Here is a 20397-nt window from a genome sequence, read left to right as displayed (position 1 = left end):
AGGCAAAGGATAAATGGACATTAGAAGTAGACAGGCCACTGCAGAGTAAGTATTTGTTTGAGAAGAATATAATACAATTTTCTCAGTTAAGACAAACATCATTTTAACTGTGTAACTTGTTTGAGTTTTGGCTTTGTAGCTGCAAGAGGCAGACAATGCTCTGCACATGTGATTACGGGTCCTTCAGCACAGTATTGGAGGGTCATGTTTCTCAATAAAAATGCTGCAGATCTTCTGTGAAAGTATTTTTACTGGTGCACAACATTTTGCCTCAGCTTTTTAATATGTCTGCACCCATTCAGTGGGTGCATTTTAGGTCAAAACCAATACAGCATGTTTTTTTTTAAATATTTGTGCAGATCTAAGCACGGCCCTGGAGAGGAAGAGCACAACTGCCGTCAGTCAGCTAATCAACTGCACACAACAGAGTCAGAGAGGAAGGTGAAGGTGGAGTAGGGCCCTGAATCTCTCAGTGTGGTGAGAGATGGGGGGCAAATGAGTGCGGTGAACTTTAGGTGTCTGAGTGCATAATGAAGAAAGAAGTAAGTTAAAACATGGACTGTATCAGATGATGTGGAAATACATCAGCAGCCAAGGCTATCCATCCTTTATGTGTGTCCTCACTGCTCATTCTCACTCAGTCTGATGCTGCTGAGGCTCCTGTCCAGGCAGAATTGAATTGTTGTGTCATCTTTGCTCTTTTATTTTACTTTACTTTACTTTTCTTTAATAAATACAAGTTGTTAAACCTTACTGACGAAACAGTATGCTCGTCAGTACTTTTTATAACAAGACCAAAACTGTTTTCTGTGCTTTAGGATAAAGGTATGGTTAATTTTAGACAACTAACACTACTTGGTGAAGATAAAGGAGAAAATCACCCAGAACATAAAAAAGTATGTTCACTCATACTGATACTGCTGTAGCTCATTGGGTATGTTACACAGAGCATGTCACTTTCATATTCTGCTCTGACCGGACAGTTGTTTTCTGACATATGTGGCATTGTTCATTTCCTCTTTCACAGTTTGTTTCCTGAGTACAGAATAGCTTTGTTTTCTTATCTTTTTTGTACCTTGCTGAATGTGTATCTGAAACAGTTTTAATACAACAATGACACCAAAGATTGCAAGACAGATCGCCATTGTGGTCCTGTATCTGTGCTGGAAGCGGTCTCCACTTCACTAGTAAACAACTCCAAGCTTCCGTTTCTATGAGAATGAAAGCAAGCGTGTTTGGCTCTCTGGTTGTCACTCACATTGTGTCAGAAGACATTTACATATATTTCAGCCGATCTCATCTTTTCCCTGCAGTGCTGCTGGACACTTTCAGTCTCTACCAGGCTGCAATGCCAGGTCCCATTCACAAGAATTAGCAGCATTGCTGTTTCATCTTCTATGTCCATCAATGTTACAGTGGTAAAACAACAATGATTCTACAACAAAACCACAGAATCTTGATTTAGTTTTGTTTGTTTGGTATATTAGCGATATACAAGTATTTTCCCCTTTCATTACCCACACACATACAGTAAATTTGGTCTCCCTGTCTCTGTCTTCCTCCTCTCTGCTTGCTGAGAGGTATTATTTACTCGGCCAAAGCATTGCATCAGGAAGTGCTGTAGGCCTCCTTGACAAGAACTTGACACTCTAAGGATCAATAGGGGATTGAATCTTCACTGCACCAAAAGTAAAGATACCTTTCAAATCATTGACTGGCAACTGCTAACTGAAGACAGATCCTGTTATTCAGCTTTTTGTGTTTCCATTGTTTTCTCTCCTGTTAAAGAAGAATTGCACTTTACTGTAGTTTACTGGGTTACTGTATGTTTGATCAAAAGTCCCTTTAATCTGTTATGTTACTATTTATATGGTGTGTTTTGTTGGTATGGCAAGTTAAAGCCAGGCATTGACAAAGGTTATTAATTTTCATTTAGCCAGAAAAGTAAGTGCTATATTTAAAATGACTTATTTCCAACCAAATAGATCAATATCATCAATGTCAGTGTGCAAGAAAAAAGGATACCAATGGATGTGTGTCCACACACAAACCTGCACAGGTAGTTGAGGCTACAGACAGAACATTTACAGTTTCTAACAGTGTTATTGAGTAATCTATGCATCTCAACACACTTCTGTGAACATATATATTCTTCAAAACAATATTTTCATTCCATTTGGTTCATGCTAACAAGAGGTTGCACTTCGTTAGCAGGGAATTTGGCTGTGAGAAATGGTAATCTCTTAAACCTGACCTTTTCTTACTGATTTTCTCAAGATGCTGCATTTGTTATCAAACTACCGAACGATACAACGAGTCCATCTAGATGAAGACCCTAATTTATTTCTTGATGTGTCGGTGCTCTACTCGGTTACCCTTTTGGCAGGGATGCTTTACAGACAAGACTGTATTGAGTCTGAGCTACCTTTGAATTCATCACACACTTGGTAGAGAAAGAAACCAATATGTGTCTGTATTATTTGTACTTTTAGATCTTACATTGCTCCAGTGTTCTTGTAAATAATGAATCTAGTGCATTGATTATGAAAATAAATGAGAACAGCAACCACAACATTGAAAACCAAGTTCTGTCCAGCATTTAAAATTGTCATATGTCTCTGGTAGATAACACACAGAGGTGCACATGGACACACAGTTATTTTCACAGTGAAAGGAGGTGGATTTTGGCAAGATATTCTAATAAATGATGGGATATCAAAACCTTAGTTTCTATTAGAGACAAAAAAAAAATACATACAATATAAGGTCAACAAGGATAACAAAACATTCTTGAATCCTAAAGTGCTAGGTGACAAAAAACACAATTTATTAAAAGACAGTTAAGAACATCTAAATGAGTTGAACCACCAGGATGTACCTTAATGTTTTTTAAGGTGAGTGCCAAGCCTATACTTCTTTAGCTGCACTGTTTTGAAGAATGAACTAAAAACTCAAGTTCAAGCCTCATTGACTAGGAAGGTGCGCTGCTTTGTAATGAATGCCAAAGGTGAAGGTACAAAACAATCCAACATATTGACACTTGTTCCAATTTGTGACAATTTGGTACGATTTGGCCTTTTGCCATGCCAACCACTAGACCTTTGCACAATTCATTAGGGTGATGTGAAGAGCAATGATGGAATCTATAATCTCTGTGCCTTTATCTAGCCGCACAATTTAATGACGGGCAGGTGTTAATGATGATGGAGACCAAGACTGGCTCTGGCCAAAGAGCCATGAGCAGAGCGTAATGGGGTGAAAAGCTTGCTTTGGGACAGAAGTAAATTATGGCCCTCACAATCAATAGTAAGCATGACTGAAAGCCAATGTGGCTTTGCTCCAGTTCTCATAATAAAAGGAAGTGAATCCATTGATTCTTCTCAATCCGTGTATCATTCGTTCTTTCCATTTTCAATTGGCAATCTAAATCAAATAGTGAAAAATTAACTGGTTACTTTGTTATTTGTTTTCTATAATACAACAAAAAATGAAAAAAAAAATGCTTGTTTTTTCATATTTTAATCTTAGGCTCAGATCAAAAATTACGAAAATGGAAAAACGGGCACCAGGAATGAATTAGATTTTAATATTTAATTGGTCGGGTTTACGTGACCCGGAAGTTAGACTGCGGTCCAGTGAGTCGTCATTCACTTCTCCGTAGTCAAACCAGCCGTCCTTGTATAATGTAGTGTGCCCATATTGTGATATTTATGGTAAATTCATTGAAACTGCTCCAAGCGAGCTGACATGAAGGATAAACACTTTACTGCCGATCTTTCTCACCTTTTTCAGTATAAAACTCTTACCAGCAGAGAGGAGATGAAGTATTGACTTTATATCAACACACCACGTGAAAAAACTAAATTGCGTCGTGCCGAAAATGTATTTGTTGTGTCGATGTGTGGTTTTCAGTGTGTGTAACTGGGTGTTACACAACCAGGCCCAAATACCAGATAAATATGGAAATAAGATTAATTGCATGATATTCACAGAACTGTTAACTGTGGATTTTTTTAAACGCATTAAAACAAATTTTAAAACGCATTTGGATATAGACTGTACAGTAAAATATAACATTATATTAAACAAATATTAAAATTAAAATGTCTGTTTCCAGTCACTAATTCCATTTCAGGTTTATTCTACAGGACCTCATGTATCTCCTCACAAACTTACAGGACTTTTCTCTGTGGTATATCAGTTTAAAATGCACTTGAATATTTCCTGTACAGTAAATATTCAAGTGCATTTTATGAATTTTAATATAATGAATGTCGACACAACAAATACATCTTCGGCATGTTTTTTCACGTGCTGTGTTCATGTAAATTTAATACTTCATCTCCTCTCTGCGGGTAAGAGTTTTATACTGAAAAAAAGTGAGAAAGAATGACAGTAAAGAGTTTATCTTTCATGTCAGCTCACTTGGAGCAGTTTCAATGAATTTACCATAAATATCACAATACGGGCGCAAAATAACAAAATAACCAGTCAATTTTTCATTATTTGAAATACAATTGAAAAATGGAAACAACAAATGATACATGGATTCTTCTTCTGCTCATACATGATTTCGGCTATTGACTTCATTGAACATGGGATTTACCAAAGATAATTCTGGGTGGTTTCTAACAGCTGAACAGGTTAGCTAGTACAATATTCAAAGACCCTTTCGTAAATAATTTATTAAATATAATCAACACGGATGTAAAACTAACTACAGACATTACCATTAAATTAACTACCAAAACAAATGTAACACGTGTACTGCTTCTAAAAGAAAATAGGAAAGCCAAAAATAAATCATGAATCTTAAACGAATGATCATACAAATCTCATAATTAAGTCCAATAGTGATGTTCCTCTGCTCATATGGAGGTCAATATGAGATTAAAGTTTGTCATCCTCCACCTGACAAATTTCTTTGATCTAACATTTCTCCTAACATTATGTGTACAAGTGCAAGCTTCATTTGTCTAGAGCAATTAGTCTGAGCTTCTATTAGTATGTGTCTAACAAGCAACTAATGCACACCTCAATTCACACTAATGCACACCTGCATCATCAGTTTAAACTAATGATATAGACACTTTAAATAACAGACGTCTTGATTGTTATCTAGGAAATACATTTTATGCAATGGCTTAATGCTTAATGGTCAGTTATAAGGACTGTAAGTAATGTAGGGAATTCATTGAAATAGCCAAAGGCATTAAGATGAATAAGACAGCAGCTGGGAAGAGAGCACAAATATCGATGACAGACGGCAACGTTAGTGCACTCTCAATGCATTTCTGTATAATTCATTTGCAATAGCTTGTGGAGTAGTATTACTGTATATCAAAGCCAGTTTTAGTTCCAGTTACATACGGTCTGCATACAAAATGTTAATACAACACAACTGGCTGTGTTTATTTACAGAATATTATGACTTCTTTTTTTTTAACACTGTACTGTTTTGTCATAGAAAGGATAAGCCTGGTGATATTTCATGTTAGTCTGGAATCAGAGTTGTAATATAATAATAAATAGCAGTTAAAGATTAAAATCCAACACACAGTGTGAATATCTGAGCAAATTCTTTTTTTTCAATTAATGTCATTTTCAACCCCATGTTCTTTTTATATTCTCAGCCATTAAGGATTCTAAGTTATTATCCAGCTAAGAAGCATAATTATTTCAGATCATGCTCTTTCGGGTAGCATGTTTGTCAGCTAAATTGCCCATAATACTGATGACTCATGTTACAGCTGCAACAAGAACCTGATTCTTTAGAAACCTCTAACATCTGAACTTTATATATTTTTAGAATTAACTTGTCAAAGTTAGTATAACCTGTGAGAAATGATCCTCTGTATTGCTTAAGGCAGCTTGCTATAGCGGTGTAAAGATCCACTGATCCAAACCAACCATAATATTTAGGATAAAGGTACAGCTTGGATAAGGTCGTAGAGGAGTGAGTGATAGAAAAATAGCTGCAGGATTCAGTGCATCGGTACCCCAAGATACATTGATGACACATGTATCTCTCTTTGTTATATAATCATAATTGCCATTGCAGTTCTTTTCACATTGTTTATTTCTCTCAAGTATTTCTTTCAAGATTTGTGTCCAAACACCTTCACTAAATCAATTATTCTCAACCCTTAAGATTCTAGTCCTGGTAGATCTGGTGTAAACTCTGGTTAGTGGTGGTAGCAGCAAGAGTGCATTGAGAGAGTTCAGTGTTTCCACTGTATAGATTTTGGTGGCCCGTTGCTACTTCAGAACTTTATGAAATGTCGTTAAGTCAGCTAACACATCCCTGCCATAAACTGCAAAGGACTCTGCAAAGCTGTCCGCCCATTGTTGTAACTAACAGTTAAACAATGAACAGCCTACTGGCTTGCAGTGTAATTACAAGACGAACAGATCATGCATATTAGTGTTGGTTTGCCACTCTGTGCTAATACTTCACCTGAAGCAGACAGGTACTTTGTTTCTGCATGTCTTACTTTCTTTTGTCATGGGCCACTTGTATTTCTGTCCACCATTTTATTATTGCTGTCATGCTATTTCAACCTGCACGTCTTCGCAGTGGGCACTAACGGGGCATGGTGCATTCAGGTACACATCGTAAATACAGGTGAATACATATTAAAAAGCAATACAGAATGCCTGAGAGTTTTACTTTATATTAGGCTGTATTCTATTAATATATTACATCCACTTGTGTTTTCCTTTACATAATTCAAGAAATTTCACTTCATGTGCAACCTGAATATGGTAGCATGGTATTGCAAAAATGCACAGTGCAAAGGATCATTTGGATATGACTGATTGCTATGGGTGTTTTACTACCAACAAATGAAATTCCAACAATGGCTAGAAAACAGTGGAGGTGAGCACTGTCACCTCACAGGGAGATTTCTTTCAGTGCTGCTGAAAAACAGAAAACAACATTACTGCTGGACACAGTGTAGCATATAGCCTACTTTTATAAGCTCATATAAATATGACCTGCTGTGAATAGGTGACTTCATTCCTGTTTCAGCATTTTAGAGGTCTTTGTAATCAGCAAGGATATTCTCTAAAGGAAAAGCAAAACCCTGGGTAACAATGCTATTACTAGTAGATCTTCCAACACACTGGCTTGATCTCAAGAATCTCAGGTTAGCCCACACAGGAGCCAAGAAAAGCCTTTCAGTCTCACCTCAAAGGAACATACTCTCGTAACTCCCTCTCGTACAAAGTTAAAGAAAAAGCAAATGTAAAGCTTTTCAGCCTCCATTCTCTGACAGACACGTACGCTTTCAGACAAGAGGAACTTTCAGTGGGACTTCTATGGTAATTCAGACTGCACTCAAATGGCCGGGAGGCTGTTACTGCTGACACCATCACCAAATGAGGCCCCAGATGCGTCACTGTAATTAGTTGCTGTCCGTGTGACGTGCTCATTAATGCGCATATTACCTCCTCTCCCCCACATTTCCCAATTCTGAGGAGGTAAACATCAACAAATTCACAAGGTGTTGAGGGGTTAGCTCATTAGCTCGACCATAAATGACAGCAGACACGAATGTACAGATCAGAGAGCTAATTTTTGGAGCTTCACAAATGTTAGGTGAGATAGGTGCATGGATAAAATGTTTACTGCAGAGAATGTTTTTTTTTAATTAACTGCTTTATGCATGCTTCTTATATTCAAATGGAAAAGTTGTCTTAATGACAATACAGCATCTTTTCTCACACTTTCGGCCTGTTGTTTGCTTAATTTGGATTTGTGGAAAACAAGCTTGCTCTGCTTACAATGCCACCGTGCCTTAATGCCAGATGGGTTTGCCTCTGTTTACATCTGCCTCACTGTTTTCCTGTATGACATTGTTTTATAAAGACTAAATGAAGCAGCAGTTGTGTCAATGTTTTCTTAGTAACCATTCCTTTGCTGTATTCATTGAGAACAAAATGTAATAGGACTGTGGAACGGGGGAAAGTGACACGAACTTGCAAACACACAATCATACATTTTTAGCATGTTATCTATGATACTTTATTGTCTGGACTTTCAGACAGTGGCCTAAGTAAAACGTTTAAAATAGAAAGTCCATCGTGTTGTAAGGCTATCTACACTTTACAGGCAATAAATTTCTCTTTGTCTAAAAGAAGAAAAGGGGTGCAATTTTTGCAGGTAATTGCTGATGTTAATCACAGTCATATTTGAAAGAGGGAAGAACCTCTGCCATTCTTTTAAGCAAGCAAAGCCAGTGGTCAGCTGCCCCTTAACCGCGAAGAGCTTCACTGACTAATTACTGCAGTCCAGCTGCCTACACTCTCCGGAGCACTCTCACGGCTTCTCTATCCGAGCAATTCTTCCCTAGTCCCTTCTGTAATCACCGCAGCCCTTATCCAGTTGGGTAAGACCATTATGTTTTCTTGAGATCGTGACTCTGCCAGATTGCCTCTGTATGCTTATGAATGTAGTTGTTTTGAATTCAATCCAGGAGGAGTGACTGACCAGGTGGTAGCATATTTGCTTCTTCCTTGTTTGAGTCAACCCAACATCTGTGTCTCTGTAAATTACTACTCAAAATAATGAATGAACTGAAAAGAGGAAATCCAATCAATTTAACAAGATATAAATAAAGACACTTTTACATAACATAGAAGGGTAAGTCATTGTGGTTGCAAAATTAATCTGTCTTCATGTTGGAAAGCCTAATTATATCAGTGTATTTGTGGTGCGTGTGCATGACATACAGTAAATAAAGGCATTCATACGTCATGCCTCGTGCCTAATTCAATGAGCGTCTTTGCTTAATAGGCTGCAGGGTTACAGAGCCGTTTGATTAGTTTCAAAAGATACATATCAGCCTATCAAAGATATGAATGTTATTTTTACTCCATTTACAGTGATATGGAGTTCCATTATTTTGTAACATCCAATAGAAAATGCCAGCAGAAGTCTGAAGGTGAAATATTGCTGATTTAAAGAGGGAGGTACAATCTGGCAAGAGTCCACTGTAGCTTTTTAGAGGGGGCAGCATCACACAATTTGTTACTAGTCTCAGTGACTCTCTACACCTATCCATCCATGCTTTCTATCCGATTCACTGCCCTGCATGGCTATGTTGCAGAGCAACAGTATTGATTTTTCTTTTGTTTCCATTTTTTAACTTTTCTTTATAGTGAACCATCTCTCTGTTCGTAGCCAATATTCCTGTTCCTTTTTTTCTTCTTCTTCTGTTCGAAATAGCACTTTCATCTGTGGGGACAAAGCCAACTCCTGTATCCACACATCTTCTTTAAGACTACCCTGTATCATTAGTAGTTACTTTTCTCCTGTAAAATGATGTTCCTCCTCTGCAGTTGAGTAAAACTTGTTCGTATAAAAGAGATAACCAATGCAGCCTAAAGCTGGGCTCAGACTAGAGGAGTTTTGTGTTGAGTTATCGTGATTTATCAGCTCTAGACAATTGGAAGAGAAATCTGGTCAGAAGTGATGATCTGATTATCTGGTAATACCGCGGTTTACAGATCTATTCTTAAACTTTCTGACTGCTTATGGTTTAATTGGGGCCTCCCCAATAATTTAAAACCATTTAACTTTTAGCAGTTGAATCTAGATAATTAGTCAGTACTTTCCGACAGGACCTCAACAGCCAGTTAGAGAGAGAACAAGCCGGAGCAGCTGGCGTTGTTGACGAGCAACAGTAAACACCATTGCCCTTGAGTCTAGCATGAGCTAGCATACTGTTAACAGAAAGTAAAATTTATAATTTCAGTGAGGGATAAAAAAATATAATTTGGTAAATAGTTTGGGGTATTTTGCAGGATGCTCCAGATAATGTAAGTTTGTTTGTTTGATTGTTTCAAGAACAATATAATTTCAACAACTATATCAATATAACCATCTCCTCCTAAAAATCTTTCACTCCACTGGGTCTGCCATTGGTCTACTGTTGAGCTACGCCAGCCAGCTGTTTTCCAATACCCTGAAAGCAATCTATACAGGATCCACTCCCTCCAGGCACTTGGGAAGCTCACTTAAAGACATCAATACTCTGGGAAATGAGACACAGAACAATGGCTTCTGAGGTGGCGAAGTTAGACGGCTGACTGAGATGCCCTTACATCTTATTTAAGGTGTTGCTGCACAACACAGTAGAGTTCATTGAGTGAATTGCTTTCGCTCTGGTTAAAACATCAAACTGCATAGGATGTCGAGTAGTGATAGTGGATGAGCAAGACAGGTGAACTGCTCTCACTAAATTAAGTGATTGTTTCTTTTAGTTGCAATTACTCTTAACAATCTTCTGAGTCCCCAAAATGTTTCACACTGGCATCAACTACAGTTTTTAATGGGGCTTCTCACCCTTAAAACAGGTTACAACCTCAGAGTTCTGAGTGAGGAGATGTATTTAATTTGCCCAATATTTACACAAAATCAAACTTGTCCTCCACAGTCTGTCAAAGCAATGTTGATAGATCCTCAACAATGTGCTTCAATTAACTCAAACTTCTTTCCCCCCCTTGTCCACAGCTGAAGATACTCAGGAGTGAATGAGGAGAAGAATTAATCCTTATGTTGAATATTCAGATAATTTCCCTGCCTCTCTGCTGGAACATTGCACTGTCAATCAAATGTCAGGCATACGGCCCTGGCTGTCAAACCTCCCTTATTGCCTTAGCAACAAAAACGACAAATATACGGGGAATACAAATCAACTGGCATTAGAAAGACAGAGAAGGGACTTGGAGATAGCTGAACGAGTCAGTGATAAAAGTATCACAGATTACTTGTGACAAATGGCCTACAATCTATCAATTTCCACTTCCAACTAAAATTGATGCAGTATGAAAACACTAGGATGCAAAGGTTGAGCTAGTTTGGCTCAATCCTGATGAATAGATGTTATATTTTCTCACTGATACAGTGATAACGCGTATACAATTGAAATGTGTCTCAGTGGGTGATTTCAAAAGTTCAGACAAATAATGCATCATCTGCGTGTCAGCTGCAACTCTCTGCAATGATTGATTCCGTTGTCACAACGCCCCAATGTTGTCACAATGTGGTTCCACTCCGTTATCACTTAAGCTCAAAATGTATGCGTTACTTGCTATCTACACATTGACGTGTAACCGAACAGGCAAGAGACTTCGGGTACACTCTGTCAGGGGCACAAAGACACTGCAGCACCAGCAGCTCCAACATCTGAGAGAAAACAACAGCAAGCGTGAGCCGTAAATTTCGCCGTGTCAGATCAATGAATCGATAATCACTTCTCTTGCACATTTACTCCTGAGTAACTGCTGAGAACAACTGCCAATGTCTCCAACTTGCTCTCAACAAACTACACTTTCATGTGTTAAATCCATTTTGGCACTGTTATCAGGTGGCTGATGACGCACGAAACAACAGATAAACAGATCAAGCAAACATAAAAGAAAAAACAAAAAATCACTTTCACTGCTAAAAATAAAGGCTCCTGAACTACTTTATTTGCAGAAGTTAACAAGGATATTCTGAGATTAGCATCTTTGACATCTTCATTTTCTGGCCTCTGACCTCTCTATCTCTCACATCCTGTCTCCATCTCACAATCATCTTCATCTGCTGCTCACAGCTACTCTAGGTGGTTAATGTTAAGTCTAACCCTATTCAGGTTTCCTGTTGATCGGCATGCAGTCCAAAGCATCCTTTCATGCTCTGCCACCTTCTCACCCCATGGCATGATGCTGCTGACTGCCAGCTCTCCGGAAGAGTGTCTGATGTGGGAACTTATGCTCTACAGCTGCTGCACAGCCCCTGGTGAGATTGAGGTTGGAGAGTGATAATGATGTGTTGAGTGAGAGGCTCTAACGCAACACGCAAGTTTGCATAAGCAGGTATACAGCAGGTGGCATCAAACAGATTTGTTGTAAATGCTGGGCTCCAAGGTTTTAGATGGATTAAAACATGTTAAAGGTAACATCAAATGTGTTCTTATTTCATCATGTGCCTAGGAGAATGTGCATCTTGCAATCGTAGCAATACTTTATCTTGGCTTCGATCTCTGATGAAAAACTGAACTATAGTGGTTTCTATGAAGTTTTTTTTTGTAATGTCTTCACCGCAGTGCAGACACAGTAAATCGACTTTGATAAAAACTTGTTTTTCTTAGACAGGATTAGAACACTAGGAAGTCCTGCCTGCTGCTGCTTTTTGCTTGTGCCCAGGGCTTCATTAAACCGATCTCAAAGAAAAATGTAAGATCTTGGTCTTCATTGAGTGCACAAAGGCATGTGTGCCAATTCACAGACAGAAAAACAAATTGCATCATGCATCATGGAACAACGGGGACACCTAAGTTAAACGCTGTAGGAAATGAAAAACAAGTACTTCTTAGACAAGGACAGGCCAACGGGGTACGGGGTCTTTGATCATTTTGCAATGTGAATCACACACCACCCATTAAGAAACTAATGTCAGTATTGATTATCTCACCTCCTCTTGAAAAAAGTACTTAAGCTGGACCTAATCAGCCATACCAAGACGATTTTTTATCTGGTCTTGATGAGAAGAGGTCGACAACTGGTGTAATGCAACCAAAATATTCCTCTTCAGCAAGTCATTATTTATTTTGATTGGACAAGTGTAAATATTAATGTCATGACCCCTTCTCTTTGCTTTCAGATTAGATATTGTGATTAGAAAAAAAAATCCCCTCACGACACAGACTAACTCAGTTGTCTCTGGGAACAGAAATTTACACATCTTTAATACACTTTAATGACTGCAGTAAAGCTGTAGGCAGGCAAGGAGTGATTCCCATCTGTTGTCTTGTCTACATCCTTTATAAAGTGTACCAGTTGTGATTCTGAAGCACAACAATTAAAGCCACAAAGTAAGCACAGCATGTTGTATTATGCGGTGTTGTTCAATCAGATTCAACTCTAGAGAACCAAGAAATATTGTTGCAAAGGCAAGTACCAACATGAAATAAGGGTAATTACAGATTAAAAATATCAACCACAAATCGTAATGACTAGTGTTTTTTCTTTGTTAAAGGATGTACCACTAGGTCTTTAGGAGTTAAACTCTACAGACCTACATCTGCTCGGGTCTCTGAGGCCTTCAGATCAGGGTTTGTTGGCTGTTCCTCGCTCCAGGCTAAAGACAAAAGTAGACTCGAGGTTTTGAGGTTGTAGCCTCCAAACTCTAGAGCTCACTTCCACTGGACTTAAAATCTGTGGTCTCTGTGGAGACCTTTAGAAACCTTCTCAACACCCATTTGTTTAGACTTGCTTTTTATGAGGGCTTTTAGGTTTCTAACTGCATTTCATATACATTCTTGTGTCTCTTGAAATTGCTAGTATGAATTTTCTTTAAAGGCACTTTGTGAGTTTTGCTCTTGAAGGTGCTATATAAATAAACTTATTAGTATTATTGTTAAAATATGAGGTGTAAGAGAAACGTTAAAAGGAATTTCTATTAAAGAAGGAACAAATTAACCATTACGATAGTTGCAGTCTTGTCACATTGAAGGTTGACTAGGAGAATTGGGAACATATCTCCATTCACATATAAACTGTTGTGTTTTCCCCCGTTCAACTAAGGGTGACACAAGGTGTATATATGACTAAAATTGAGATTAAATGGGAAATGATAACACTGCATTTATCGCATTGTATCATCTTTTTCAGCAACTGGATATAGGCTCCAACCACTGTTGCATTACAAGTTAGGGAGGCAACAAAAGCATCCAAAGACTACCCTGGCAGAAGCCACTGAAAAAGCGGAACAGTCTGGGACCTAACCTCTGTGACTACTTAAAAATATACATTCATTTTATCAGATGTGAAGGACGGTGCAAAGGTGATATAAAAGCGCCAGACAGATTTGTGATTTTGATTATTATGGGAGGCTTGAGGTGTTGCTGGTAATGGTGTGTGTGCAGGGAATAGCATGAGTTTGAGTTTGATGCCAAGAAGGAAAGGAGGCTGAGTTTTGATAGTGACATTGCTGATACTCAACCATACAGCTAAAGACGAGCTGCGGAGTTGCTGCTTCATATTGGCTTTATGAGAGACCCTTTCAAAACAAACATGAATGTAGTTTAATTTAATGTTACTATCTTTATTAATAAATTATTGAATTCTAGTTGAACTGTGCTACATCAACCAAAGAGACAAAACACACTGTTTATCTGAAAATGTTTGGTTATTACATTAAGTGACTCAGTTTCTTTTTATCTATTATATAACAGTCTATTTAGCTTCTATAGTATTTTTAGTTACAAGTAGTCACTGCATTTTGAATCAGTTTATTGAATTGTTTTAGCTATGTGCTTGAATAACAACAGCAACTAAACATGTGTTAAACTTGTTTGACCTAAGTGCATTCTATTTTTTACATTTTTACATTTAGTCATTTAGCAGACGCTTTTATCCAAAGCAACTTACAGGAAGATTTGTTTCCAAAATATTACAATGCAGGTGTTCAGCATAGCGAATCCATAAAACAGGATTAACAATTAAGGAAAGTACCTCTACACCCCAGGGCTTCTTGCTCTTAGCTTTGAAGTCGAGTTCATATAAATTCATGGTTTATCCAAGTAATTGCCATAACAACTACAAAACCCAAACAAATGCACTTCACCCCATTCCAAATCACATTTCTGTCCGATAAAGACGAGTTTCGTCAATTGTGTCTCTAAGATGAGCAATCAACACATGCATTTGGTAGGAAACACTGACACGATTTAAAAGAAAACTTTAAAATATGTGAATATTTTGGGGGGCATTGTTGTATTTATCAGAAAGTAGGGGCAGCTGTGCACCGCTGTCATGCACATGCAAAGCTGTTTGCTGCTTCATTCAGAATTCATGATGGTTCAGCGATAAAGGAGCTGATTATACTGTATCTGAATTCCCTGAATTAAACACCTCTTCATCAGCAAAGAACAGATGGATCAATGAAGAGAAACTTTACTAGAGAAATACCAGCTTCAACATCCGGTATCTGCATCCCAGTATCCGGTCTGGGACGATTAACAATGCTTATACAAGTTAGCAAAACTTGCTTTATTAAGCGTGTCATATTGATAACAATTTCCTCTATTTTAAGCTACAACATGCTCTATTTAGCTGCGTGATGAGATCACAGTAGGTGGGTGGCAGCTGCCTGTGGTGTACAGGCTGGCAGGATCTGAGGTAGCCGGTAGCGGCATTGCACCCTGCTGCTAACGATTCAAAATTCAGAACACAAATGTAGCCAGGCGGCAGCAGCCACAGCAGCCAGCACTCACTGTCTGAAAGCACCTTCAATGCCACCTGCAAAGCTCTGATGGGTCAACTGTCACTTCAAGTCCCAGAAATGGCTGGCATTGGGCAAAGCGCTGGAAACAAGTTACAGTTTCTCTCTGACTGCATTGACATGGCATTCAATTTTTTGACTTCTAACTACAGGAAACTTTAATTTTGTGTGGATTTTGGCATTTGTGTGGACCAAAGTGGCAGTATTTCCATATTCAATCATATTCCTCAGTCAAAAAAGCTCTGCTGCCTCTTACAGCAAGATGGTTTATATAAAAATGTATTGTACTATTGTATGTACTGTATTTAACGTCATAAAAACTCTACGCGTGACTTAATGAACCATTAACAAGCATGCACCTAGAGCTAAACTAGTCTTCAATTGTTTTCATATCGGTTGGGCACAGACTAATAAAGAGTTGTGAATTACAGGAAATGCTTGAGGTATTAGCATCTTAGCAAGTGAAGTTACGTTAACTGCAAGAAATCTTTTAATAGAATTATCAAAGGCCAAAAGGTTTCACTTAGATAATAAAATGCAGTTATTTGCCCCAATGTTATCTCTTAATGTATACAATCCTATTTGATTTATTTTCTATCCGTATCTATTTTGGTAACAAAAGAAAAAAAATGTCGAAAATTGATTTTATTTGAGAACCTTGAAGTGACTATATCAAAATCACTATAACTCTACTTCATTCAGTATCAGTAAAAAAGAATGTGAAAAAAAGGTAAAGAACCTGTAACACTTTATTGAGCTCCTGACAGATTAATGGTTTGAGCCTGTCCTGTAAATGTGCTTTATTTTGCATTGATTAGGTCTCGAAATGAACAAATACAACAACACATCCAGAATGAAAAATAATGAGGACGCTGTCAGAGGATGAATAATTATATGAAATATGTCTCTTCTTCATGTATAAAGAAATGGCATATAAAAGTCTGTCTGGAAGATGGATTTTTTTTTAGCATTTGCCACATTGTTGACCTTTCACTCTTGAAATTCTTTGATGTGTTGTGGCATGTATTTCATGAAACATCTCTCACTGAACAAGATCAAACCCACGTTTACTCCCTTAGTTTGCCTTTGACCAATCTAACCCGACCATGTCCAAGGTAGTAGCAACAGCACAAATAATATTTCAAATGTGATTTTCTTCCAAAGGTGAAAGATAAATTACTGTTTGGACCTCCATTCTGTGTTCCACACTCAGCATTTCATATGTCTTCAAAGGCTCACAAGCTGTCTGAAAAGCTACAGTTGGCATAGATCATTTTTACTGTCATCACAATACCACTAACTGCAGGCTAGTAACAGCAACGTCTGCTTCCATTTCGTCACCCTCCCCAGAGCTATCAGGTTTTTACTAGATCCCCATAAACCTCAGGCAAAATTTCCACCCTGTCTTTGATTAGTTGTATCTGCAATTAAAATAAAACAACCTGCTCATGTCATTAATAAAAACAGTATCAATGTTCACTCTTTAAAAAGAGAAAAAATTACAATTAAGAGGAGATTCTGCAATAATTGGCTACATCATGCTTCATTGCTTTCCGTTCCACTGTGCCATGTCCTCCCCTCTAACCTCGCCAGTACAATTTGGGACTGCTGAATGGGCACAGTAGTTAGCATGGAGCTGTAAGCTGCTCTTATCATGTAAAGCACAACGACAAGGATTGGTACAAGAGAACGGCTTTAATGATTCTGGATTTGTGCCCACGGGCTGCAATCACCCTGACCAACCCTTGTATGCCCATGTTTAGCCCCAAGTGTTTATGCCTCCATTTTGAGACCGTTTTTGAAGAGAACAGAGATTTTGTGTCGCTATGTGCACTATTGTAATGTAATTAATATTAAAAATGTACACTCACTTCTATGATTGACCATGTAACAATAAATATACTTGTGTTGTGTATTAGAATCCATAAATATTCCGTTCAATCCACATCCGTTTGGAAATCAAAACGTAAAAAAAACAAAAGAACAAGTTTGATTTCATGTTGTATTTTTTTTCAAGTACAATTTTTTTTTTTTCAAAATACGCCTGTAAAATATGAATTGATTGTCATTTCTCATTTTTATTTTACATGTCTCCCTTAATATAAGAAGATGGGAAATGAACATCGCCATACCCACAACCTCAGAAGAAGGACTGCAGACAAGCCACCCCCCGGTTCAGAACATACAGTCAAGCCAGCCGCCACTTGTTTTTGCGATGCATGTATTTACTACACATTACCTTACCAACGTGTTAGAAGGGCATTCAAAACAAAAGCAGTTTTCTGGTTTAACTGTAACTGTTCCATCTAATTTCAAATTGCAATTAAAAGGAAACTATCCATAATCAGAGACTCATTCCACTTCAGTTGGACATTGGACATCCTCCGCATGGACAGAATGAAAGAGGTAGCGGCCACGAGAACCTCTGGGTCATAGAATCCTGACCACATGACCACTAAATTGCAAAATGCAAATTTTCAAAATCAACATTCGGAACCTTATTGTCATACTTGATATCCTGGTCATGCATTGTGTTTAAAAAAAAGAAAAAAGTGGGACTTTTGTATAATGTATAATGTAAATGAAAGGTTGATTATTGAAAAAACAGGTCGCTTTTCGTTATCCGTGTTTTGATTTTCAAACGGATATTGATTGAATGGAAGATACACGGATTTAGGAGGTAGAGAATTCACGCTACTACCAAATTTAACACCACAGAACTTTTAAGGTCACAAATCAATTCAAAACCATCACCGATCCTGCTTTAGATTTGATGATCAAAATTGAAAGCTCATTTCTATCAATTCAGAATCAAAATCTTAACACCCCTGTGTATAGTGTATGGCTGCCCTAGATTGAAAACTTCAAGAGGGGGTGTACAGTAGCACATCAGAGGCTCAATGCTAACATTCATTAGTTATTTTATAGAAAACTGAGTCGACAAAGAGATGTCAAAAGCAATGTTATTTTTGAATCTGTCGGCAAGCTTTATGTGCAAAGAGCAGTGTGTTCTGCTGGCCTATTTGAAAAGCCACCCACGGATTCACCCGCTGTCAATACACCCGCAGGTGAAGTTTGTATATAACTACCATCTTCAAGAGGGAAGCTGACATAGTGCAGGATGCCAGAAGCTCTTTCAATCATGTCACAGTTCCCACAGTGTCCAAATTGCATCTCTTCCTTATAAAACTCATATAAATAAACACGAAGAGGCAAAAACAGTGAGGTGATCATCTTTGACTACTATCTTGGTTTATCCACATTTCTTATTCAGAATACCTTATCTTTTAAGCAGGTAGTGTCTGGCACTCCTTGACCTGTATCTGTTCAGAGCACTGAGAATATTCATAGCCAACATGTGGTTACTAAAATCTATGTAAGTCATGCATGAAGCCCTGCTGTTTTTCCCTGAGGAACACATTTATTCATGCTAATAGAGACACAAAAGACTAACTTACCATACTGGAACAGAGGCAAAGAACATGTCTGCTTCCTGCCAGGAGAGCGGATAGGTGCCTACACAGATTCAGCCTGAAACATAAAAAAGATGACTTCTGTAAGGACACGCAATATGAATGACATATGTTTTTCCACAAGACAGACACATTGGGAATGTGAAATGTCAGCATGCAGGAGACTTGTGTCATCCTCTCATTATACTCTACATCACATTGGATACGAGCTGAATGCCTAAAACACAGATGTAAATCATAGATTTTATATAACACCCATGCTTTTCTGTATATTGAGAACATTATTAACACAGGGTGATATAACATAAGCTTGCAAAATTTGATTTTAGTGAGATTTTGCTTTAACAAGAGGTAATATTCTGCAGGACTCTATAAAAGCATTTATAAAACATTAAAATATGATTCACTACCTTAGAGCAGGCTGGTATATAGATCCCACAAACATATTGTAGCTTCATTTTGCAAAAAGTGTGAGACATTTCCTAATAATAAGAAGCATGATACACACCCCAGTTCTAATGCAGCTTCCATATCATTTGCAAACCCCTAAACCCAAATAGCTTTAAAGCATAAAAGAAAATGGCCTTCCACTGGAGTTAGGGTTGGGCATGATGATTTATTGTGTGAAACAATAAAGATTTATCTGTATGTATTTATCTGTAACTTTTAAATAAAGAGTGATACAGTGAATATTTCTGGTTGCATTAGAAAATTGCTGTCAATATTGCAGATAAATGAGCAGGAATGCTTTCAGTGAATATTGGATTTATATTTCTAGGATTTTTTGCTTTAATGTAATGATGAAACCTTGATTTGTCATATTAAATTCAATGGCTTAGGCAAAAAAAGATCATGATATAAAATGGCATATACCCCAGTGCCCACCCCATCTCACATTACGTCATCAATCCACTTTTGGAAAGAAGCGAGTCTCATGGGTATTTTGTACACATTCAGTGTACATATGTACCCAGACCGTCAGGCATTTAACAAACAATACAAAAAGCACTTGTTGTCATTTCAACTGAATTGCATTGGCAGTTGTTTTACCCATCGGAAGACTAGCAGCAGCGCTGGGTGGCTTCAACTGCTGTCAACCTGAAGCACTTTTAAACACTAGAAATATGCCTCTGTACAGCAGCACTCACACTTCCCTCTGTCAATTTCAATGTAAACACAATTTATGCTCACTGTGGAATGTTTACCTTTTGTTGGGAAAACGTATTGTAAATCTAACAATGATGCAGCTATTGGTTTGTGTGCTTTTTTTGAAACGCACAAGATAAATTCTTAAGTTGTATATTGTTTGCAATACTGTGTCTATTATATTTCATAAGATTGTGTTTGAAGACAAGGAAAAAAATAACAAGTAAAGAAAAACCTCAATCTGCCATTCACTGCATCTCTGCCTTTCTGACAGCAATGTTTTGAAATAATGAGATCTCTGGCATGGTTTACCCTGAAAGGTATGAGCCAGCAGAAATGAGGATGACAGGAAAAGTCAGCCATGAGAGTTTTTAACACAGAGCCCCTTAATGATTTCATCCAGGCTCACGATTGGCTGTAGCCCTCACACTCTAACCACTGTCCTGTCTGTTTTGATCACAGCCTTGTGACGAATTATTCAGGTGGAAGACAGAGATGCTG

The 20397-nt window shown here is 37.8% G+C and overlaps 1 protein-coding gene across 5 annotated transcripts in view; it reads right to left on the bottom strand.

The window, feature by feature from the left end:
• Window positions 1-20397, bottom strand: part of lingo2 (leucine rich repeat and Ig domain containing 2) — a 218686-nt gene that overhangs the window by 157970 nt on the left and 40319 nt on the right. For all 5 annotated transcript variants that reach the window (XR_009395365.1, XM_059346861.1, XM_059346859.1 and 2 more), the window contains exon 2: window positions 18736-18808. The gene's annotated coding sequence lies outside the window, so the exon portion shown is untranslated. The remainder of the gene's footprint in view (window positions 1-18735; window positions 18809-20397) is intronic.

The sequence above is a fragment of the Centropristis striata genome, chromosome 12 (assembly GCF_030273125.1).
Source record: "Centropristis striata isolate RG_2023a ecotype Rhode Island chromosome 12, C.striata_1.0, whole genome shotgun sequence".
In the NCBI taxonomy this organism is placed as follows: domain Eukaryota; kingdom Metazoa; phylum Chordata; class Actinopteri; order Perciformes; family Serranidae; genus Centropristis; species Centropristis striata.
Note: the sequence above shows the minus strand (reverse complement) of the source record. Positions and strands in the feature narration are given on the sequence as shown.